This window comes from Heteronotia binoei, chromosome 3, assembly GCF_032191835.1.
Source record: "Heteronotia binoei isolate CCM8104 ecotype False Entrance Well chromosome 3, APGP_CSIRO_Hbin_v1, whole genome shotgun sequence".
Lineage (NCBI taxonomy): Eukaryota > Metazoa > Chordata > Lepidosauria > Squamata > Gekkonidae > Heteronotia > Heteronotia binoei.
The window spans coordinates 62,487,178-62,513,644 of record NC_083225.1 but is presented as its reverse complement, the minus strand read 5'-3'; positions in this window follow the sequence as shown (position 1 = coordinate 62,513,644).

The following is a 26,467-nucleotide window of genomic DNA, read 5'->3' as shown; positions in this document are numbered from 1 at the left end:
TCTTCTCTAGAATATAAAACAGAATATTGTATACTGGTTCATCCTTACTTACTGGTATATAGACTATTTATTTCCTTCATTTATACCCTACCTTCCTCTGAAATGGGAACCCAAAGTGGCTGACATCATTCTTCTCACCTCAATTTTTTTTCATTAGCCTGTGAGGTAGGTTCTTGATTTCATGTCAGATACGAGTAATCGAAAAACCTTAATTTCACTAGGACTCTCTAATAGTTTACTTTGAACAGGACAAGCTTTAGGCCAAATGTTATCTCAAGTACCAAGCATTCTTCTCTATTTGTTTAATTTTAGATTATAGGCCATGCCAGATTCAGTTCCCAAGCCTGGCACCCATGACATTCACCTTGGTCTAGATTGCAAATTAGGTATTATATTTCATTAAATTTTCTCATAGGGGGAACTGTGTAACTTCTTGGAAATATGACCTCTGATTAACTCTGACTGAATCATACCTGACAGCAGCACTCCACTCCCTAGCCTCAGGCAAGGTGACTTACCTCAAGCAGTAGACACCCTTCCCAGGAGGTCTATGTGGGAACAGCTAAAAATCAAGCTTCTGATGAACATGCAGAACCCAAATTTCTACCAGGACCATCTGCATTTAGAGTTTGGGCACTATTTGGAGAGAGTAAGAAGTCAAAGCACAGAGTATCCTACAGGAACAACTTGTCTTCAAGTTACACAACCTAAAACCTCTAATGAATAACAATTTACCAGGTCTACATTGTACTTATATATGCGGATAAACCTCTAGAGGGTTTCTTAACATATTTCAGGATTTAAAAAATTCTGTTGTATTCTACTTTCTTTACCAGAATGTTGTTTACAATTTACACTATTTAATGGATATTTTCTTCTGCTAGGTTAAAAATTCAGTATAGACCCTCCAAATAATAACAAGCACTGAGCAATTTCAGGAAAATCGAACTTGTACAATGTACACCAAGGAAGATAATAAGCAAAGCAAAATACAACTTCCTGATGAATTAAAGAACCATCAAATAACAATGTATAACATTCCAAAAGACAATTAGAAGTTCAGACTATGAGCAACTGGATTTCAACCCATTTCAACATTAAGTCCTCTTCAGGTTGAATAATGATATTAGATGACCTTCAAATATGGAAAGGTATAAAACAAGAATAAAGTTAACAGTATGTGAAAAGGTCTAAAACACCTATGGATGTTGGTTTTTTTCTTACAAACAGATACACACTTCTATGAGCAGAACGTATCCACTATAACATGTGAACAGCGCTAGATCAGCATGAAGGGAAATGGAAATACTCTGGGAATGCACTAATCTACCTGTGATTTTTTCTTATTACTTTAAATACCATATACCTAGAAGCTTAAGATCGTTATAGGACTAAGGTCGCCAGGCCATGCCTGAAAACAGGCAGGAGTCTGGGAAGACATAGGTGGTGCCATCAGTAACATGATATCACTTCCAGGAATGACCTGGAGGGGACATTAGCCCTCTCAAGGTGTCACCATACAGCTTTTGGCAATTTCTATAGATAACTAACACCATTTTTGTAATTTTTCCTGAAGTGACATCAGGCCATTGCTTATGGCACCACCCCTTAAAATGATGTCATGCCCCTCTAGGAATCATTGAAAACTCTAGAGTTTAACTTGGAGTTTCTAGTAATTCCTAGAGAGAACTGACATCACTTCTTGTTGCTTTCGTGGAGATTTTGTCATGCTATTACTGACATTTAAAAAAAATACAAATATTTTCCCACCAGTGCCAGAATGCCAGAGGGCAAGGAAAAAAGCCACCACCCCCAGAGATCATTTGGCAACCCTGTAATGGGTTACAGCGTTTGTCTAAATTATATTAATGCTCTGAAAGAAATCCTAGTTTTCCTTTGGCTGCCACAAGGACATTTCCTTGTTGAGAAATGGACCATTTTCTTGCAGTTTCCATTGACAGGTCTAGCAATGAACCACCAGCTGATGGGTAGAATGCCAAAGCATGATCTTTAAGTCACTTTCAGTCCCAACAATTTAACACGTTCTTAAATTAAGTAAGAACAGCACTGCTGCCATAGAAGAGTAAAACAGAGCACATGTAGGAACTGTTTGCCCTTTCGTATCTAGCTACTTCTGCTCTCAGCCATGAAGGAAATGGCCTAATTTTGTTACCCATATAGGCATACATTTGCAAATAGGATCCATGGGCCATAAGCACTTGATTCACAGTATTCTAGCAGTGACTCATTGCAAAAGTGCTCTCAGAGTGTCCTAATTGGGTAGAACACTAAAGCAACTGTCCTTTTATATGTTATATCCTCTAGCTTTATCCTTGTTCACTGCTATTCAGTGCTGGTTCAGCTATACTGTCATCGCATTGTGCAGGGCCTTGTGGTTCGCTTTAATTAAAGTTAATCTCACAGAGCAGAGCCATTTTGGCAGCAAAGACGATAGCTCTTTCATACAAAAGATCCCTGGGAACACAATGAGCAATCTCTGCACCATAATGGGTGAAACAGAGCTAAAGTGCAGTGATGCAGTACAGTCTTGCGAAACTAATGCCAATTGACTGTGCTTTGGCATATAGTCTGTACAGCTTTCCAGAAATGGGTAAACATTACAGTGTTTTGCTGTGCACAATGAACTAAAATGTCAGTTGTTCTGGCTGAATGTGTGTTCATGTGAAAAAAGAAGAAAGGATTTAGACATATTATTGACTGGTGCTTGTGAGCCACCAGTGTCTCTTAATTGGAGATCTGCTTCTTTCCTGTCAAAAATGACCTATTTACTTTTATTTTAACTTGCCTATTCCCATGACATAGGTAAAATATGTAGATTATGATAAAGATATAGCAAAAACAATTTTGCCTAGTATTGTTTTTCTGTTTACAAACTGTTCAGTGTTTTATGCAAGGAATCCTAACAATGACTTTGCCTTACCCGAGAACACATAATAGCTGAGATATGAGCAGGGCCAAGCTATTAAAGATACTGGGAATATTTCCAAGATCCCAACCCCCATCCCGCGCTGGCATGGGCAAAAGAGATGAAACACTTCACTTTTCCATGCCTCCCTCCCCCCCCCCCAGCCTAACAAAACTCTGTGGAACTGCTACCCACCCCTGGGGACAAAAGAGGACTTTTATCAGGTTTAGGACCAATATGTTTACTCCAACAGGGTTAATGGCAATTCAGGCTAGGGAAACATGAAGGGGAGATGGATTAAGCACTACCACTAGCCCAGTACCATGGGCCAAGGACCCACACACTTGCTTTTGAAAGAAGAGGAGTTGCTTTTTTGTACCCCTGCTCTTCACTACCTGAAGGAATCTCAGAGTGATTTTCCCTTCCCCTTTCTACAACAGATACCCTGTGAGGTAAGTGGACCTGTGAGAATTCTGATAAAACTGTGACTGACCCAAGGTCACCCAGTTGACTTCATGTGGAAGAGTAGGAAATAAAATGTGGTTCTTGAGAAACTAATTTCATGTACAGAACTCCCAACATTTTCTATATTTTGCCCTTAGTTTCTCCTTTCAAAACAAATAATGATTTTTTTTGTCTCTTTTTGGTCAGGGATAGAAATAGAAAAAGATCATTTGAATTATAACCTTAGCATACATTCATCTTGTCCTTTCTATAGTTTCCTATTGCTGCTATGGCATGTATCAAGAATGCATTTTTGAACACTTAATGATTCTTAAGTCTCTGGGATGGCGATTCCCTTTGATTCCCCCTACCACTAGGGACTCCCACATCATCCCCATGCCACTGATAGCAGCCTTCTGAGCACAACAGATTCCTGCTGCATACCCTTCCACAGTCCTCGGGCAGAGAGAGAAGATGGTTTCATTCACCCTTGTACTCTTCTTACCTGGCCATGTTTCCTTCCATTTGAGCAGCACGGCCTTCTCAACCAGTTTCCCTTTGGCTTATGAAGGGCCTTGCCCACACCAGGGGCAGCGCTTTTGGTGGCTCCACCACTCTGTAGCTCCAGGAAATCGAAACAGTTCTGACAAGAAGTTGCTGCCACCTTTGTGGCACAACTATGACTGTTCCCTTTGTTTCCCCAGTCCCCTCCCTAAATTTGTTTGATTCTGGGGTTCTGTGTTGATTGTGTTGCTAATGGATTTGTTCAGAAATAAGTTACTCCATATCTCTTGGCTATCTGTGAGTATAAAAAGAGCAGCTCAGCCCTCCAGATAGATGCAAGTGCCTTTCCAGTGGGAGGCAATCACCCTAATTCTAGTCAGCTGATCTATAAAAATGTAATTTTGTCAGTCTTACATTCAAGATCAGGAAGGTTAGTACATTAAAAAAGTTATACCCCCACCTTTCCTCATGGTTCAAGTATACAAAACAGAATTTGGAATCTTATAACATGGCCACAAAGAAGCAGGCACATCCTTGACTATATAGTCAATCTACAAAATATAAAGTTCGTATTCAGAACTGCATATACCAGTATATAGTATAATATAGTGCTCAGAGTCTGTGCATTCTATTTTGTGATTTACAACACTAATCAAGATAAATATAATAGCTGCTAACTCAGTGCTCTTAGATAAATATGAAGATTGATAGAAATCCACATGTGGATGAGCATCAGATGAATGAGAAGTTAATCCATATTTGCATAAATTAATAGTAGCTTGGATTAATTATACATATGCATATTTGTAAATAAAGGAATTTAAATCTCTGGGGGGAAACAGAAGTTTGCCTTTTTCACAATAATATTCAGAAAAGAGATGAGTCCTCTCTGTTGCCTTTCAAAATGAAAGTTCTCTTCTGAATATCAATGTAAGCCAGCAAGATGAAAGGGGTGAAAACTGTCATTATCCTCAGTGGGGAAACTGAAAAACACAAATGGGGATTAGACACCCATTTTCTCTGCACCGTTCAGTAGCAAAGAGTTGATTAACTGTTCTTCCTCCTTTTTGAAAATCTCTCTGAAAATAAATGCTGAGCAGCTTTGTTGGATGAGACAGAACATTTTTAGTTTCATTCATGTCCATACTCAAGATTACATGTCCTTTTGTCACTGTGGTCCTGCGAGTTTAATCCTGATGGTACAGGGATCTGAAAGCTGGAAGTGCAGGGCAGTTTACAAACAAGAATGCCCATGAGTTCTTGTATTCTGAGAAAGGGATAAAAGTACTTCCTTCTGTACCTTCTCTATCATATGCATAACTTTGTAAACCTCTATCTTGTCACTCCTCGATTATCGTTTCTTCAAGCTAAAAAGCCCTAACCTCTTTAACCTTTCTTCATAGGGAAGTTGTTCCATCCCCTTAATAATTTTCATTGCCCTTTTCTGTACCTTTTCCAGTGCTATATCTTTTTTTGTTTTAGGTACAGTAACCATTTGCCCCCCAAGTCGGAATAAAGAGGCAGACACAAGTGAGTTGGTAAAACTATGGGCCACTTTATTAAATAAGCACAGCAATGGCAAGGGCAACCAACTGCGGCCAAGTCAGGGCCAGGGGTCTCCACAGACCGCTCCGCTGCCTTTTAGCAGGCAAGAGACCCATCCCCCCAGCCGGAGCTGTGTGACACAGCTCCCATCAGGCACGCCCAGCAGGGAGGCACGCACCGGAAAGACCAGTCACCAGACGCACGTCTCAGCGAAAGGCACCCATCCGATCGAGTCTCCAGGACAGTCTGCATTCACACACCTCGAGCCACCAATACCCAAAGGTTGATCCTGCCAGACCCTTAACTCCCCAAAAGGGGGAGACTAACCGGTCCTCCCCAGGCCACATGGCACCATAAACCCAATAAAACCTGCCCTCAAAAGTGACCAACCTATAAAGAGGCACCATCCCGAAGCCAATTCCGCCATCCACTGATGTGCTATGCAGGGTAGGCAAAAAACACACCCCAGTCCAAAGCCAAATAGCCGGGGAGTAAAAAATTCCTACCCGGCCCTTCACTAAAGGAGGCAACCAGCACTTGCCTACATAACAAAACAGGGTGGGTGAGAGGGTTGAGCATCACTGAGGGACTGACAGGAGGGGGTGGAAACCTTGTAGAGGCACATACACGCCCCGCCCCCTTAAAGATACACCTAAAGCGTGCACCAAAGTCCGCTTTCCCTTCCTGGGAGGCAAAAGTTCCCTGGCAGCTAAACCGCGAGGTGGCAAGCTGCCGGAAACTCCATTGCCCCCCAAGTCGGAATAAAGAGGCGAACACAAGTGAGTTGGTAAAACTATGGGCCACTATTAAATAAGCACAGCAATGGCAAGGGCAACCAACTGCGGCCAGGTCAGGGCCGGGGGTCTCCACAGACCGCTCCCCTGACTTTTAGTGGGTGAGAGACCCGCCCCCCCAGCCAGAGCTGTGTGACACAGCTTCCGTCAGGCAAGCCCAGCAGGGAGGCATGCACCGGAAGGCCCAGTCACCAGATGCGCATCTCAGTGAAAGGCACCCATCCGATCGAGTCTCCAGGACAGTCTGCATTCACACACCTCGGGCCACCAATACCCAAAGGTTGACCCTGCCAGACCCCTAACTCCCCAAAAGGCGGAGGCTAATCGGTCTTCCCCAGGCTGCATGGCACCATAAACTCAATAAAACCTGCCACAACTAAGGCCAAGTCTCTACTTAGGGCTTAGCACCCACCGAAAGGCCTAAAGCCAAACCCAGCCCTTGCCAAAGATCCCTCAGGAAAAGCATATTACCCCATCCCCTCTGTAGACGTCAGTATATTTCGTAGAAATATCCGGACGAGGCAAATAGTGGCCGAAACCAACCTCCAATTCCTTACAGATCTCCTTGTTTGCTCTATAACAGGCTCTTTCTATCTCAGTTGGATTCTAAGCACTGTGCCACACCAAGCACGGAATCATGGCCGACCAAACTACAATGGTACTGGGCCATCTCTTTCTAATGTACTTGAAATCGCAAGGTCAAAGCCTTGCCTTTAATCAGCCCGAGATCATTCCCCCCCAGGTGAATAATTAAAACCTGAGGAGGAGGGCCCACACACCCATGAAATAAAAGCGGGAGCAAGCCAGGCCACTGAAGACCCCAGCGCCCCCGCCATTCAACCATAACATATTTGCTGTGCCCCAGCTGAGAGCCAACAGCAGTTCTCCGAGCTTGATGTGCCGCCCAAAACACATAACTGTGCCCGCAGATGAGAACTCGGCTCCTCCGGCCAGGAACAACAGCATCTAAAGAAAGAAACAGACAAGTTATAAAACCTAACCGTAACTACCCCAGCTCCAAAAAACAAAGCTAAGAATGGAGCAAAGGGTGAATATAACCCTTACAAGCCCGAGACCACCAACAGCCAAGGCGCTAGATGGATAAAAGAGAATATCCCAAGGCCGCAACCGTAGAGGCTGCCCCAATTCTAAAGGAGTGGATACCAAACCTCACTCCAGACAACCCCAACCGAGCTAAGGCCCTAGACACCACTGCCCAAAATTGATGTTTTGTCAGAAGGCTGCCTCCAGAATGACAAAACAACAACCCTTCGAAGCCTCCCTGTACCGCCAAATAATCCGCCAATGCGGAAACCGGGCAAAGTTCCACCTCTGAACACAGACCTAGCTCCAACACAGTCCCAATGCCCTGTTAGTCCATCTTAGAATGTCGGACGGTAAGAACTTGCCTTACCCCCCATTAACCTAACATCCCTAAGTGACAACGCCCTACCTGAAACTTCCTTCCTGGAGCTTGCCACTAACTCACTAACCCTGAGTGCCCCCCAAAAGGCCACCAAAGAGGCTGCATGAAACAAAACAGCCTCAAAATGAGATGTACAAATGGCACCCCAAACCCCTTTCAAACCCCTGAGAATCCTAGGAGACATAGTGTCAGGATTAGGCCCAACTTCTCTGGACCACCCAGAATCTTTCGAATACAACAATCTGCTGTTTCCTCCTTATACCCTAACGCCTTGATAGCAAAAGCCAGCGCAGACAGGCGTTCTCTAATCGATCACACGGCCAATCCCTTACCTTTTAAAGAAACATAATAATGGAGCAAATGCTCCACCAGGACGGGCCAGACAATGAGATACTCTACCTTGGCCCTAAAGTCTTCAAACTGCCGCACAGCACATTTGTAAGACTTCTTGGTGCTAGGCGCAATGGCTAGGCCTATCGCTCTGCAGGCCTCAGCTCTCCAATCAGCCATAGCTCCTGGGACATTGGCACCGCCTCTTGATCGGCATCTGGGGCCAGCTGAAGAAACTTCAGCCACCCCGTTATTCACCCCAGGAACATGCTTGGCCAAAAACAAAATATTAAGCCGCAGGCAATGCAGAGTGAAGGCCCTCACCAACTTCATAACCCGTTGCGATTTGGATGAAAGGGAATTAATAACATGAACAACTGCCATGTTATCACACCAAAAATGTATGGTACGATCAACCATATCGCTCCCCCACAACCAAACTGCAACCAAAATGGGGAAAATTTCTAAAAAAGTGAGATCCCTGCTCACACCAGCCTGCACCCATGAATCCGGCCACACCTCCATGCACCAGTGTCCACAGAAATAGACCCCAAAACCTAATGACCCAGCAGCATCATATATAACCTGAAGCTCAACCTCAAGCCTCATGTCCTCTCTCCAAAAATAAATCAAATTAAAAGATTCCAAAAACTCCTGCCACACATGCAGGTCCTCCCTCATGCTGCTGGTAACCCTAGTCCTGTGCTGGGGCAAGCGAAGGCCAGCCATAGCGTCACAGAACCTACGAAGAAAAGCCCTACCAGGGGCAACCACTTTGCAAGCAAAGTTAAGGTGCCCAACTAACTGCTGAAGTTCAAGAAGTGTAACCTTCTTCTTGAGAAGGAAAGTCCTAATTCTACTCTGTAAATCCTCCAGCTTCTGACCAGGAATCCTGGACGATTGCGCTAGGGTATCCAACTCAATTCCCAAAAACACAAGGCATTGAGTCGGGCCCTCTGTTTTTTCCTCAGCTAATGGCACACCCAACTCAGTGGCCAGCTCAATAAAGCCAGACAACAACTGAGTGCAATGTCCAGTACCCGCAGGACCCACAAACAGTAGTCATCCAAAAAATGGATAACGTCCTGCAAACCCACTTTCTCGCGCACAGCCCATTCAAGGAATGTGCTGAAACACTCGAAAGCAGCACATGATACAGAGCAGCCCATAGGCGAAGCCCTGTCCATGTAAAATTGCCCTGCAAAAGAGAAACCCAAAAGCTCAAAATCATCCGGATGGACGATTTGATATCGCATTTAGCCAGCTCAGCCCCCTGACCACAAGGCCTGCCTTATCCGTTATCTTTATCACTTCAGCTGGCACAATCCATAAAGGTCTTCTCTCATCTCCATATTTCTTATATTTTATCCATGTATTTAATAAATTGCTCCTTATATAATGGTGAGAGAAAAGACTATCCATCCTCTTTTTTCCATAATACAAATATGCGTGCCAGCCAACACTAAAAGTTTTTTGTTTAACAGCGTTATCCATTCGTTCATCCATACTAAACAAACTGCTTCATGATATAATTTTAAATCTGGTAGCTGAAATTGCCTCTCTCTTTTGCATCTGAAAGAATTTTCATTTTAATCATTGGCTTCTTCCCGGCCCACACAAATTCTGAAATTTTTCTACGCCATTTCTCAAATTGTTTGACATCCTTCACAATAGGAATAGTTTGAAACAAATACATTATCCTTGGTAGAATATTCATTTTTATTGCAGCTATTCTACCCAGCAATGACAAATTAAGCTTGTTCCATTTTAGCATATCTTCATCCATTTTATGCCATAACTTCTCATAATTATTTTTAAACAGATCAATGTTTTCATTGTTATCTCCACCCCTAGGTACTTTACCTTAGAGGTAACTTCACAGCTCATTAATCTTTGTAATTCTTGTTGTCTATTCAACTGCATATTCTTACACAAAATTTTTGATTTTTCTCTATTTATAGAAAGTCCCGCCAACTCCCCATATTCTTGTATTTTCATTAACAACAAAGGTGTAACTTGTATGGGGTTTTCATTTATAAACATTATATCATCAGCAAATGCTCTATATTTGTAAGTACATCCTTTTATTTGTAAACCTTCTATATCTTTTTCTTCTTGAATCTGCATCAATAAAATTTCAAGAGTCATTATAAACAACAATGGTGAAAGCGGACAACCTTGTCAAGTACCTTTACTAATTTTCATTTCTTCTGTGAGGTCTGCATTAACACACAACCTTGCCCTTTGTTCAGAGTATATTGGTTTTGTCATTCTTATAAAGCTTTCTCCCAACTTCATCTTTTCCATTACAGCAAACATAAAGTCCCAGCTTAAATTGTCAAATGCTTTCTCTGCATCTGCAAAGAATAATGCTACTTCTTTTTCTGGATGTCTTTCATAATATTCTACAATATTTACAACAGTCCTAATATTGTCTCTTATTTGTCTTTTGGGAAGAAACGCTGCTTGATCTTCCTTTACAAAATTTATCAAATGTTGTTTAAGCCATTCTGCCAAGATTCTTGTAAATATTTTATAGTCATTATTTAATAACGAAATTGGTCTGTAGTTCTTTACATTCGTGGCATCTCTACCTTCTTTAGGTATCAAGGAAATAACAGCTTCTTTCCATGTATTTGGTACATTCCCTTTTATTCTTATTATATTCATCAGCTTCTGCAATTTTGGTATTAATTCATCCTTAAGAGTTTTAAAATATTTAGCTGTATATCCATCTGGTCCAGGAGCTTTTCCATTTTCCATTGCGTTGATTGCTGCTTCAATTTCTATCTCTTCTATTGGATAATTCAAAACTTTTCTCATATTTTCAGTTAGAGGTTCTATTTTTAACTTTTGTAAATATTCATCCATCTTCTCTTTCTTTATTTTGACACCTTTAAACAGTTTGGCATAGTACTTAAAAATTATCTCTTTATTCCTTCTTGAGTAACCACTTCTCTTCCATCTACCACAATTCTGTTAATAATTCTGTTTTCTCTCTTTTTCTTCAATTGCCGAGCCAAATATTTTCCCAGCTTATTTGCTCTCTCGAAAGATTTCTGCTGAAGTCTTTTCAAATTCCATTCCACTTCTTTATTCAACAAATGTCTCAATTGAGTTTGTAATATTGTAATTTCCTTTAAGAGTTTCTTTTTCCCTGGTCTTTTTCTCAGCTCCCCTTCCTTTTTCTTTATTTCACTTTGAACTGTTTTTCTTTTCTTCTTTTGTCTTTATTATTCAAAGTAATCAACACTCTTCTCATTACTGCTTTATAAGCATTCCAGACCGTCTGAAAATCAATATCTTCTTTATCATTCACTTGGAAAAAAGCTTTAGTTTCCTTTTCTAGAAATGTCACACTTTCTTTATTCTGTAGGAAATTTTCATTCAATCTCCATCTTCTCAATTTCTTGGATAATTTTGTAATCCACATTATTGGGTTATGGTCGGCCCCAATTTTAGGTAAAATCTCTATCTTCCTTGTTATAAGACTTAAGTCTTTAGTTCTCCACAGCATGTCAATTCTAGAGAAAGTTTTATGTCTTGCTGGAAAAAAGAGGAAAATGTTGAGCTGAGTTGTCTCTCATAACAGGAGCAGGCTGGAACTTCTGTTCGGGGTAGTGGAAGGCAAATTAATGCCTACTGCCTACTTTTCTCAGTTAGAGAATAGTCCAAGACATGCACGGAAAACTTTGAAGAGATTTACCTTGGCTTAAAGGGAGCCCTGAAGGGGGTCTTCTTTGAGGATTTGAGGGGTCTCAGGGGAAGTTGCATAGTCATCATCTGCAGAAGTGCCCAGAGTCATTTATTTGACATAAGCTCGTCAGGATCCTAACCTTCTTGAACATTACTAAGCATCTAAAGCTTTGAAAGACCAGTGAAAACTTGGATAATTGGAAGAAAAGGTACAAAAGATTTTTTTTTTGTTCATTCCGGAGCTATTTATAGCTTAAAGGGACAAAAATAAAAAGTGGGAAAAGGAAATATAGAGAGCTTGGAAGAAGAGGAAGGAAGGGGTGAAATTTGGACTTTATAAATATAAAGGACAGTGTTAAAAACTGCTAAAAAGTGAGAAGGAATTTATTGTTTTGTCTACTTGTGGTTTGGAAGTAAAAGCAACATCGTCATACTGGAACAGACCTGCAGCACATCTGAGGAAGACAGGAAATATGCCAAGTATCGTGAGATCACCTTGTGAGTTGGTGGCAATAACAACAGGAAGCAGTAGAAAGAAAACCTACTCTAGCAATATATACCATTGAGAAGCATCGGCGGCCATTGCTGGGAGGCTAAATTAAAAATATTGTTTTTAAAAGAATTCGGGACATTAAAAATTGTTAGAATCAACTGAAAAGAGGGTAAGAAGATAAGTACTATTGGTCATATTTTCTGTGGGCTCCTAGGAAATTTTTAAAAGGAAAGAGACATTTTAAGAAGTAGTAAAAAGTTGCGGCTGCCATTTTGGAAATTTTAAAGATTTTTAAAATAAATATCTGGACATTGGGGGCTCAGAGGACAGCGAAATTGGGCTTGCCATAAAGGGCAAGTCCTAATCTTTTGAACCTAATAGTCAGATTAAAAATTGGTGAGGTCAAAAATTTTGTCATTTTTTGAAGGTTTTAAAAATTTTAAAAATTCATATCTTGGCCTAGGAAGCTCAGAGGAAGATGAAATAAAGCTTATTATAAAAAGCAAGCCCAAATGTTTTGAACCTGACAGTTAAATTTGAAATCTGTAAGATCAAAATTTTTGGTATTTGGGGGGGGGGGTTGTTTTTGTTTTTCTCTCTAAATGTCTGAAGCCAAGCAGACCCGACAAAGGGCTCTTTCATTAGAGAAAATGCAGAAACAATTGGATGCCATGGAAGCCAGAATAATGAAAGGAGTTAGAAAGTTGATAGATGAATCAAAAGAAGAAATTATTGCAGAGATGAAAAAAGACATGGAAGATCTCAAAAAGGAGACTGGGGAAATAGTTAAGAAAGTGCAGGAGGTAGAAGGAAAAATGAAAGTATATGATACCACCTTGTTGAAAATTCAAGAAAAAGTGACAATTCATGACTGCAAATTGATGGAAACTCAGATATGTCTGAGAGGAGTACCTGAAGTGGAGGATGGTGATTTGAAAGGATATATAATAAAAATAATTGCAGAATTCCTAGAAGAAGACTCTGATGAGACCAAAAATATGCATGACTATATGTAAAGAGTGAATTCACTTTTTGCCAAGAAAAACAGCCTACCAAGAGATGTTGTTATAAGATATATGACAAAGGAAATGATGGGAAGGATCATGAATAAAAATTTTGAAAAGACATTGATAGTGGAGGCAGTAAAGTGAGAATCATGAAGGAGTTGCCAAGGCAAGTGATAAATAATAGGAGAACATATAACAAGCTGACAGAAAAATTGAGAGACAATGGCATGAGGTTTAGATGGATAATACCTGAAGGCTTGAGCTTTGAACTCCAGGGGAAAAGAGTCACAATTACAAATGTGCAGGAGTTGCGTAGATTTTTTGAAGAAAATAAAGAGTTTGCACCATGATGGATTACAAATTATTGTCTTGGAATGTTAATGGACTAAGTTCACCACAAAAAAGAAGGGCAACATTTCATTGGATTAAGAAACAAAACTGTAATATAATTTGCTTGCAAGAAGTACATATTAAACAAAAGGATTATAAATTTTTATGGAATAAACAATTGTGAGTAGAGTTTTTCTCATTAGCTGAACAGAAGAAAATGGGAGTGGTTTTATACATTAAACAAGAATTTAAAGACAAGGATGGAAGATTTGTAGCAGTGGAGATAATATTAAATGGGAAAAAAAACGTTGTTATTGGGACTATATGCGCCTAACGGTGCAAAGGATGCCTTTTTAAAAGACATTATATAACAATTTGATGAGTTGACTTATGATCAAGTATTGCTAATGGGAGACTTTAATGGAACAGTTAAAAATTCACTGGATAGATCTGGAGGGAAAAAAAATGATGGGAAAGAAAGGAAATTGCCAAAATCTTTCTTTGAATTGGTTAAACAAGAAAATTTAGAAGATATATGGAGGAAATGTACATGCCCCACTCCCTTAAAGACGTGCCTAAAGCACCAAAGTCTGCTCTCCCTTCCCGAGAGGCAAAAGTTTCCCAGCAGCTAAGCCGCGAGGTGGCAAGCTGTTGGAGACTCCAAACTGCACACAGTATTCCAAATGAGGCTGCACCATAGATTTATGCAGGGGCGTTATGATACTGGATGATTTGTTTTCAGGATGGGGTTGCCAAGTCTGACTAATGAAATATCTGGGGATTTTGGGAGTGGAGCCAGGAGACTTTGGGGTGCAGCCAGGAGCAAGGAAGTGACATCACTTTTGTGATGTCATGTCCTGTGACATCACTTCCAGGTCAAAAGGTCAAGTGATGTCACTTCCTGAGCTTTGCCCCATTCCAGCACACTGCACCAAACCTCACCCCTTCGTGTGACATCACTTTCAGGGCACTCCCCTAAACCTGCTTCTATTCCACCTTTTATCCATATTCACAGGCTACTTTAGCATGAGAGCTTGCTAAATAATGTCACTTAATTAAAAACAAATATGGACTTTCCTGTTAAACACTGGAAGCCATTCCCAACCTGATAAGACTCAGTTACTTCTCTCATCTCAGGCCATGCACAACTGCAAGCCTAAGTAGCTCTATCAGGCCTCTGGTAACTCTGTGGCCAGGTATTTCTCAGTTAATTCCCTTTGCTATAGAAAAGAATTTGCAGCTCTTTATGCTTCAGGAACTTGGCAATTTGGATAATTCACACCAGAGAAAATTCTTATATGCACACTACAGCATATTACATCCTCCTTTATGTCTACTAATTGGAAGGGAGGTATGCATACATCACCCCTACCAAAAACCCTAACAAGCAGCTCTGGTTACCATCATGTAATAGAATAGCCCTAGGGTTGCCAGGCCTTGCCACTGACCAGAGGCAAGGGGTAGGGTTGCCAGCTCCAAGTTGGGGGATATCTGGAGACTTGGAGGTGGAGCCTGGAGAGGACAGAGACCTCTGTGGAGTACAATGCCTAGGGTTGCCAAGTCCAGTTCAAGAAATATCTGGGGACTTTGGGGGTGGAGCCAGGAGACTTTGGGGGTGGAGCCAGGAGACACTGGGGCGGAGCCAGGAACAAGGGTGTGACAAGCATAATTGAACTCCAAGAGAGTTCTGGCCATCACATTTAAAGGGACAGCACACCTTTTTAAATGTCTTCCTTCCATAGGAAATAATGAAGGATAGGGGCACCTTCTTTTGGGGCTCATAGAATTGGACCCCCTGGTCCAATCGTTTTGAAACCTGGGGGGTACTTTGGGAAGAGGCACTAGATACTATATTGGTGCCTCTACCTCAAAAAACAGCTCCCCCAGAGCCCCCGAAACCTCCAGAACAATTCCCCATTATACCCTATGAGAATCGGTCACATAGGAAATAATGAAGACGTTTCCCTCTCTCCCCCCCCCCCCCTCTTTCTGGCCAGTCTGAAGCAGCGGATCAGCCTCTCAACTCACCATTTGCTGCCAGCTTCTTCACAGAAACACACACAGACACACATCCTAAATGGAAGCCTTTCAAGTCAAGCCTCTGGAGGTGCAAAGGCACATGGTCCTTTGCAGGCGGGGCTCCCTCTCTCCCCCCCCCTCTCCCACCAGCCAGCTGATTGGGACCGGAAGCAGCCTGGGAAAACTGAAGAAAGGCTGCTGCGATCGGGGCTGGGTGGGAAGGGCAGGGCAAGGAAAAGTTGCTGAGATCAGGGCTGGGTGGGAAGGGCAGGGCAAGGAAAAGTTGCTGAGATCGGGGCTGGGTGGGAAGGGCCGCCATTCCCCCCCGCTTTTCAGAGTTTTGGCTAGCGGGAGAAGAAGGCTTCAAATCGGGGGTCACCAGGCAAAGCGGGGGATTTGGGAAGCCTAACAATGCCATAGTGCTAATCTTCCAAAGCCTCCATTTTTTTACAGTGGAACTGATTTCTATAATCTGGAGATGAGCTGTAATTCCAGAAGATACTTTTAAATATCAGTTATTAATCTTTCCATTTAGTGGGATTAAAAAAGACCACAATACCAAAGCAACTTGGATGTAAATCTAATTATATTTAAAAGCCCATTATAACCATCATGCAATAGAATATCTTGCTCCTTTTTCACAAAAAATACCATTCCTGTCAAAATTTCTGAACTTTACCTGTAAAATATCCCCCAGCTGTTAAAGGTTTGAAGTGGTTGGTTTTGTGAGTTTGTTGTGTTAAAAAAAACCCTGCTATATCTTAAGAAGAAAAAGAGAGCAGGATAATTAACTCAGCTAAACAGTGCTAACAAATAAATGAGGTAAATTTTAGCACCCATTTTCTCAAGTGGAACTGACTTCTGTAATCTGGAGCTGAGTTGAAGAAGTGTGCTTGCACATGAAAAATTATACCTTGAATTAAATTGTGTTGGTCTTAAAGGCACCACTGGGCTCAACATTTTAACAAGGTTTTAAAAATTAAGACAAATCTCTCCAGAACATTCCAGCCACCTGGGCCAGCATATACCAAAGTTAATCTGAATACTGGGCAGCCAAAGATGTCAAAGGAGAAAGGTAATAAAACAGATGAGGCAATAAATCAGATAAGAGTAAACGAAACATGAAACAGTCTCCATAAGCCCAAGAACATACAGCTGGGACTCTGTTCAGCCCAGCCTGGCTGAGAAGCACATAAAATGAACACTTAAGCTCTCTAAACCAATACCTTTTTAAATAATTCAAAATAAAATAAATACTGGACAAAACACATTACTCACAGAGTAAAACTGCGTCAGGAGACTACTCCCTGCCTGACCGGCATGCCCAGTGCCCACTGTCACTTCCTGAGCTGGAAGAGAGGCTGTTTTTCTTAAAGGCAAAGCAACCTCAGAAGTTCTCAGTAAGTATTCTACTGCAAAAGTCTGCAGAAGTCGCTACTGACAAGTTGAGTGCAAGGCAGTTTATCAGTTAATGCCTCATTCAAAATCTCATCAAGAACAACTCATGCCTTTCTGTTTTGCAGTGAAGGCACAAGGAAGATTTCTGTGATGAGAAAAATCTTGCTAGATCTCCACTATGATCTTCCGTCCCTCTATCCCTGGAAGGAATGTTTATTTACACACCAACCATCATTTGGGGGAAGGGATTTCAGTGCAGGCTCTACAAATCTGCCTTACTAAAAGGAGGAGACACACACACACACAATTCCCTTCTTTTCAGGTCTTGCTTGCTTCTTCACACGGGCATTCACCTAGGCTAACCAACACCACCCCATTCGCTTCTTCCTAGCATGCCTAGGTGGACTAGCAACCCAGGAAAGCCTCTTGGTACTGAGGAGCAGCCTGTGGCAGCCCACATCTTCCCCCCACCCCACTCCTCCAAGATGCAGGCGCAGCATCTGGGTCTGAGGATCGACAAGAGCCCACCCCGCTTCTTCATAGCATGAGTGCAAACTGGCCCCCTGCTGCCTGGAAAGCGCCCCAGCTGCGAGGAGGAACCCTCACCTGACTGTTCCCCTCCCCAACGGCTCCAAAGTGTGACAGCAAATTGTCCCAAAGTACAGGGATGGCTGAAACCACCCCCTCATACCAACACCTGCCTGCTTTGAAGCACACCCTGAGGCTACCTTCAAATTGTAGCAGCGGGAGCAGCCAGCAACTCAACAAGCGACCTATTTAGCAGTCCTCTCGAGGCAGTTCGATGATGACTGGACTCCAGTGCATGACCTCTGGTGGGGACGGGGGCTTGAGCAAGCTCTCTCTCTCTTTCACACAGACAAACGGAGGCACTTTATCTTTCACACAAACACACATGTTCTTTTCTTCCCCCTCTCTTTAATACAAACATAAGCAGAGGTTCTCTCTCACACACACACACTCACACCCTGATATGCATGGGCGCACACAAACTTTTATCCGCCCCCCCCTTCTTAAGCAAGCTGCTTCTCTGCAGGCAAGGAGAAAATGAGTGGGAAGATAGGGGAGTCCTCCACACAGTGACACTCTAGCCTCTACTCTGGTACCATAGAGAAGAACTACTGAAGCATCACATGATGGGTGCCATTTTGTCTTCCGTTACCAATAATCTTAAAAGCGGGGGGGGGAGGGTTCTCAGAGCAGGAGAACCTCAGGTCCCAGTGGGAGCTTGGCAAGCCTATTTCAAGACTCTTCCTAAAAATCCCCAGCATAATACTGTTTTGGTTTTTTTTAATTGCAGTTGCACACTGAGTTAATATCTTCAGTGTGTTACCTACCAAAACTCCCCAGGATCTCTCTCCTGGTAAACTAATGCCAGTTTGGACCCCATCAATGTATGTTTATAGTTAGGGTTTTTGGCTTCAATGTGATTTGCACTTGTCCACATTGCACCTCACTTGCCATGTTGACACACACTTGCCCAGCCTCAATAGATCCCTTTGGAGCTCCTCAGAGTCCTCCCTGGATTTCATTGCCCTGAACAACTTAGTGCCATTCACAAACTTAGCTACTTCACTGCTTACTCCCAACTCAAATTAATTAATGAACAAGTTAAAAAGCTCCAAATGTAGTACTGAGCCCTGTGGTAGCCCACTACTCACCACCTTCCACTGTAAAAACTGCCCTTTTAAACTCTTTCTATTTCCTGTCAATTAACCAGTTTTTAATCCACAAGAGAGCTCATCCTCTTATCCCATGACTTCTGAGTTTACTTAGGAGCATTTGATGAAGAACTTTATCAAAAGCTTTCTGGAAATCTCAGTAAACTATATGTACTGTGTCACCCTTGTCCACATGTTTGTTCACCCCCCTCGAAGAACTCTATAAGGTTAGTGAGACAAATTATTCCCTTTCAGTTTCCATGCTAATGTATTCTCAATAGCTTTTGTTCATCAGTGTGCCTACTAATTCTGTCTTTAATAACAGATTCCACCCATTTACCTGGTATTGACATTAGACTGACCAGCCTCTAATTCCTGGATCTTCTCAGGAATCTTACATTAGCTACCCTCCAGTATTTAAGAATTGAGGCAGATTTTAGTGTCAGGATATCCACAAGTCCATATTTGAGTTCTTTCTGAACTCTTGAATGTATACCATCTGGGCCTGGTGAATTGTCCATCAGTCATAGGACCTCCTTTTTCATTACCTCAATCTGACTCAGGTCCTTCTACACCCATCCTGAAACTGACAATTCTGGAGTGGGCAAGCACCTCCTATCTTCCACAGTGAAGACAGAAGCAAAAAAAAAAAAAAAAATGCATTCAGCTTCTCTGCCATTTCCTTGTCATCCCTTAGTAATCCTTTCACCCTTTGGCCATCCAAGGGCCCACTATTCCCTGGCTAGTTTTCTGCTTCCAAGGTATTTGAATATTTTTAATTGGTTGTAGATTTGGGTTCCCCCTCCCAATATATTCTTTATAGTCCCTTTTTTGCCTGTCGGATCCCTGACTTACACTTTATTTCCTAAAGTGTGTACCTGGTAAACTGTGGACACATGTATCCATGTCTGATTGAGCTTGTGTGGGGAGGCTTGTGTGGGGATGTCTGATTGAGCTTGTGTGGGGAGGCTTCAATCTTTCAAGCATGCTAATTTTGGCTAATCAAAACAAACTTCCTCAAATGGTTATTAGCAATTTTAAAGGAAAACAGTACATCTGTTTTAATTTATTACCACATACATACCTCCTTGAGTGTGTAACCATCAGCTTGTTGGTATATCAAATATTAATCTGTGGTATTATAGCAGTATACGAGTGACTTGGCTCAGGTTATGGAAGAGATAGTTTTGCAAAGAGGTCTAATTCCCATTGGCATTGAATGTCATACGAATCTCAGTGTAAATATGAATCTGTCTTCTAATGTTCAGAAAATATACCGAACACCATCAGTCATCTGAATCATATTCTGATATATATAAGTGCAAGCTAGTGGAAAAAAAGAAAAAATAATAATCCAGGTCTGGTAATATATTTAAGCAAAAATAGGTTCAGTATGAAACAAACACAACTTAGTGGCATAAGCACAGCAGAAATTTCATGGGACAGTAACCACTTCAAGATTAGATGTCACTTTATGACTGTTGGCCTTTAAATGAGTATATCTATAAAGCTCTGATGTTGTGACAAAGCTTCAATGAACAAATCTGGGATTTTCAACTATAAATCCTGAATTATTCTCTTCCACAGATAGCAATGCGGAGCAGTTTGTGCTCTAGGCTGCCAAATATTATTGGTTTATGTTCATTGTTATATTATTGCAGCAGTGTTTTAAAGTCCTACAGTGCAATGCTAGATTATACCCTTCTAAGCCCACCAGAGTTAATAGGCTTAGAAGGGTGTACCTCTGCTTTGAATTGCACTGCTAGTCTTTGAATTAAACCCTATTTTTATTTGGCACAACACAAAAATGTAAGACAATATTCTTTTACTATTTAATGAGAACAGCTAGATAAAAAGAATTCAGTCCAATGAAACAATAGGATTAACAAGATACTTAGTAGATGCTGAACAACTTCAAGGGCAATAATGCAAAGGGCAATGATGTAGTAGACAGCAATGCCTCCCCACACGGAATTATTACAATATATTTCCAGTGTCCTCCATTTACCATTTGAAACAACTCATTGTTAATTAGTATAGCTCATTTGGTTTAAAATATCCTATAGCTCTATTTTTTTTTGGGGGGGGGATAAGGCGGGCTTTAATCATGTCTCAATCATGTCCCTCTCCAGTAGTCGCATTAAATAGTAAAAGAATGGTATAGGGACCTATCAAAAGCATAGGGAAACTACCCTCACCACTCAATACCAAGTACTTAATTGAAGGTCAAAATACATGTTGCATGTGACATTTGTCAGGTCACGGGTCTGACTCAACTCTCAGTTATACATTCATATGAGGAATAACCTTCAAAAATTTCTCAGTCAGTCTTCATGGCTTTATTCACCACAAGAGGGAGGAGGGGCTTCCCATCCATAACATTTTTGCCAGTGGAAACAGCTTTGTAGAAAGTCTGTTTGCCCTTTCCTGAGGCTTCATGTATCCATCCAAGCCCCCCACCAGTTGTTTCTTGTGCTGTGTGAAACCCCAGAAGCCCTTCTTCCTCCTTGCAGTGTTTGGAGAATGTACGCCTTTTTGTAGCAGAAAAAATGGAAGATGAAGTAATAAAAGGCTGTATCGTTAAATGGGCACAAAATATAGGTCATAGTATAGAGCTTGATCAGTGGTTACAAATATGGAAAATTAATGTGAAAATAAAGTTGGTTGCATTTAAGGAAATTTATATAAAATGCTTTACAGCTGGTATATGACTAAAGAAAAATTAGATAAAATGTATCCGGGAATGTATAATGAATGCTGGAAATGTAAATGTCATGTAGGTAGCTTCTTTCATTCTTAGAGGACTTGTAAAAATGCAATGACTTATTGGAAAATTGTACATTAAATGCTTCAGAAAATATTGTTGATGTCAATACCTTTTTAACCAGAATTGTTTCTTTGGAATATCATGTCTGAGGTAATAGATAAAAAAGCTAAACATTTGATTATCCATATAGTTCTGGCAGCCAGAATAATATATGCCAAATATTGGAAGAAGACAGAAGTACCTACAAAAGAAGAACTTATAGAAATGTTTTTGGAAACAGCAGAAATGGACATATTGACTGATACTTTGAAAGAACAAAGCAAGCAAGATATAAAGGAACTTTGGGTACCATTTTATGAATGGTTTAAAACAAATTATTGAATATAGAAATTTTTGTATTTTATATATATATATATACACACACACAGATTTTTAGAGCAATTCAACCGTAGTTACAATTTTTTTAAAAATGTAGTCCCCTGTGCAAGCACCAGTCATTTTTGACTTTGGGGTGACATTGCTTTCACAACATTTTCATGGCAGACTTTTTATGGGATGGTTTGCCATTGCCTTCCCCAGTCATCTACACTTCCCCCCCAGCAAGCTGTGTACTCATTTTATCGAGCTCGGAAGGATGGAAGGATGAGTCAACCTGGAGCCAGCTACCTGAACCAGCTTCCACTGGGATCAAACTCAGGTCATGAGCAGAGGGCTCCGACTGCAGTACTGCAGCTTTATCACTCTGTGCCATGGGGCTCTTATAGTTACAATTAGTAAATGGTATATAAAAATATATTTACAAAAGAAAGCATGATAACAGATTTGCAGGCATTATGATTGTTACTTTATTGAGAACTTGTAGAAAGTGAGATAGTATTTTAACAGTAAAAAATGTTTATGGATGTTATGTTAAACTTGTTTTTTTTAATCTCTTTTCCCCCTTTTCCCACCCTTCACCTTTGTATTTTACCTTGAAAACCCAATAAATATGATATGCAAGAATTGGACCGCCTGGTCCAATCTTTTTGAAACTTGGAGGGTGTTTTGAGGCCAGGCACTGCATGCTATGCTGAAAATTTGGTGCCTCTATCTCAATAAACAGCTCCCCCAGAGCCCCAGTTACCCATGGATTGATTCTCCATCATACTCAATGGGAACTGGTTTCCATAGAGAATAATAGAATAAACAATACAATTAATATTAAAATACATTTAAAACTGCCACATTTAAAACTACTAATCTGCAGGAAATGATGGTGTACATACTAATTCCATTGTACTTCAGGTGATCCAGTAAATTATAAGCTTTCCCAGCAGATTGTCTCCAGCTCTTGAGGGACCAAGGTTTCATAAATAGAGAAAAAGAAGATTACAGATTTATATCCTGCCCTTCTCTCTGAATCAGAGACTCAGAGTGTCTTACAATCTCCTATATCTGTGAGATGGGAGAGTCTACATGCTCTACCAGGCTACAGGGAATTTCAGCAAAAAACACAATTACTAAAACCACAGAATTAACTGTCTCTTAAGCTTATGGACTTTATATAGTTGTAGAAATATCCTTACAAAGAATAGTCCTGGATTCACAATGAGCACATCATTGCATCCTTGTTAGGAGAATGCACAGAGGCCCAGCACAATCTGAATAGTCAGGACCTCACAGACCAAGGCTGGAATCTGCCATTTTGATTTGAAGATTTTATATGGAAGAGTTAGAACTAGTTCAGAAGAAAAGCTGTTGTCTTTTTTGTTTTGTAAGGGTTCAGATCAGGGACATTTTAAATCAAAGAATAAATTCTTGAAAATTCCCTCCTGGCATTAAGTAGGACAAGCCTTCCCAGGACCAGAATAAGCTCAGCTCCTTGTGAAGGTAAGAATGTTGGGACAAAGAGAGGCAGAAAAGTTCAGTTAGTGAAAGGGATAATCTGCTTGACATCTGCTTTGTGATAGGATCTGCACATCACTGAATATCACCTTTGTGTTGAATATCACCTGTGTGTAACATAAAACAACATGTAAATCTAGCCAATATCTCAGCTGTCACTGCTTCTCTTGGATGTTCCTTGTTGATTAGCAATTGAGAAGAATTTTCCTTTCAGACATTCTCTCTCTCAACCATAGTAAGAACAAAGGGAAAGGAAATGAAAGCTACAAGGAATTAAAAAAAAAATCTATGATTTGTTTAGAACCCTGAAGGAACACAGCAGAGTATATAGCAAAAGAGAACTAAGGTGTAGGGCAAAAATTGCTTTATAAAGGGCCTCCTATCCCCCTGCTCCACACTTGCCAATCCCCAGGTCCCAGAAGGGGTTCTCCCACTTTCCCAGGCTCCTTCCCGCTCCCAGTCAACTGGCTGGCGGGCGGGAGCCTCGCCCCCACAGCCACCATGTGCCTTTCTACCTCCAGAGGCTTCAGACTCCGCTTGGGAGGGTGTATCTGTTTCTTTAAGGCTGAATGGGGGTGAGGGCAGAACAACATGGCTGCTTCCAGTGCCTGTGAAAGCAACCCAGACCCTCCGTTGGTTGCACAATTTTTTCAGAGGTTGTTTCCATAAGAAAAGTAAACTTGAACCTTTGGTTGCTCTGTGTTACTTTGAAGAAGTTGGAAGTTCAGCAACTCATGAGTAGAGATGCCAATCCCCAGGTGGGAGCAGGTCCGCCCCTGCTTCAGAGTTGTCAGAAACAGGGAGGGGGGAGGGAAATGTCTGCTGGGCACTTCATTATTCCCTATGGAGATCGATTCTCATAGGGTATAATGGAGAATTGATTTGGGGCTATCTGGGGCTCTGGAGAGGCTATGTTTTGAGGTAGAGGCACCATATTTTCAGCATAGCATCTGATGACTCTCCTCAAAATGCTCTCCAAGTTTCAAAAGGATTGGACCAAGGATTAGTCCAATTCTATGAGCTCTGAAAGAAGGCGCTGCTATCCTTCATTATTTCCAATATAGGGAAGGCATTTAAAAGGTATGCGGTTCCTTTAAATGTGATAGCCAGAACTCCCTTTGGAGTTCAATTGTGCTTGTCACCACTTTGCTTATGGCTCCACCCCCAATGTCTCCTGGCTCCACCTCCAAAGTCCCCAGATATTTCTTGAATTGGACTTGGCAACCCTACCCACTACCTCCCAAATGCGGATGGTTTATGTCACTATTCATGGTTTCCTTATCCAAATATTACTCAAGCTCCAAAGGACCAGATCACTGGAAAGTGACCCCTATATCACTGTGTAACATGATATCAGGTGGCAACTGTCCAGTCAGATTCTATTCTATGAACCTCTAGCTATAACCTACTGTCTAGCTCTGATCTCTTATCTCAGATGAAGAGGGTGCCCTTAAAGGTACTGTGACTTATTTCCATTGTAAGTGAGAATCATTACAGCTTCCAACTATGATTGAACCTTAATAGCTTTTAAAATGAAACTCCTATTTAGGAATGAATTTTTGATGCAAAGGAAAAAAAGAACAACACTGGAATACTATTTTTCTATATCAACAATCTGAATATTGTTACTGCTAAACTGTGAGTTTGACTTTCACACGCTAGTGCTTTTGGTCTGCATCAGAGGAGGGCATTCATTGGTAATTCAGTGCAGAAATGACCCTGATATGTAATAGCACTCAAAATTAATGAGTCTTAAAATGCATTCTGATTCTAGTTTCACCAAGTTCTAATATAGCCTTGCTTTCCGAGAGGAATCATTCTTCTCAAAAACAACTGACTTCCATACTTTCCTTAAAGTTCATATGCACAGCCTATCAGTAGCAGACATTAAAGATATTTACTGAAACCACTCAAAAAGAACTGAAAACTCGGAATGGCAAATGAATAGCCCCCACAATTTCAACTCTCCTTTGTCGTGATTATTTACATTTCTGTAACTGTACTCTGATTTAAGTGAGATTACATGATAAAATTAACCCTGTGCTAGTTCATCAATGCATAATGGAGGCTGCATGTAAATCATAAGAGGGACATCATATGGAATAGTTTGTTCCTTTGTGAAAATGACTCCATCAGTAAGGACCTTTTTTTACTTAATGTAGTAGCTGATATTTGCAAGGCCTGAGTATGACCTGAGCTGAAAACAACATTATCATGAGAGCTTGTAGAAAAAAACCCAAAACAAAACAGAAGTTGATTGGGCTTGCTTTTATGTGCTTCCATAATTTGTGGCCAGTGCTCCCTTGCTGGAATCCTACTCTAGGATAAATTGGGACTCATTGCTGAAAGCCTTACTCTAATTATTGTTCTCACTTTTCAGAGCTCAGAGTCACCCTTCTCTTCTATTACAATTACAGACTCAGCTATGGCTGGTGCTCTGCCAGTACCTCCTACAGTGCTTTTGGAATTTCCCCAGGTTTGGATTGTTTCTGCCATCTGCTAAAGGACAGAAGCCTATTGCTCAAAACACTGTGTACAACAAGGTTCATAGGAATATAGAGGAATTTATTCACCAAACGGTAATGGAGTTGATCAATGTGTACAGCCTGTAGTCTCATTCTCTCTTTAGTAGTGTGGTCTCCTCTGCAGCACTTTGGGCCACACACTTTGGACATGCTATGTTCTTCTGTGAATTTCTTTAGGTGGTCAGCAATGGCAAAAAAAAAAAAATCTTCTGGGGTTTCCTGTTCCTCAGCAGAACCTCCTAAATCACACCATCTGAGCTCAGTAGTACCACTAAGATATGAGAGCCACAGATAAGGGGTGGTGGGTGGAGAGGAGGGTTGAATTTTTAGGCATCTAGGATCAAGTATATCTGTTTTTTTAGAAAGGAGTAGGATTTTACAACTGTTTGAAAACTATACTGTCAAAGCAGGAAGTAGGGTTGCCAGGAAAATATCAACTCAGAAAATATCTTTGGGGGTGGAGCTGGGAGATTTTAGGGGCAGGGGCAGGAGACTTTCACATTCCCTAAAATAAATAAAAGTACAGCAGTGCAATTCCCTGAACATAGTTTTCATGTTCTTCCCCAACAGCTAAACTTCCATTAAATGAAAGTGAACACACACACTCTCACAAAACAGCCAAAGTAAACAATTAGCAAGCACATACTTTTGTGATCTCACTGGGGCAATTTACTCATGTTGCTGAATACAACCGTCTGAT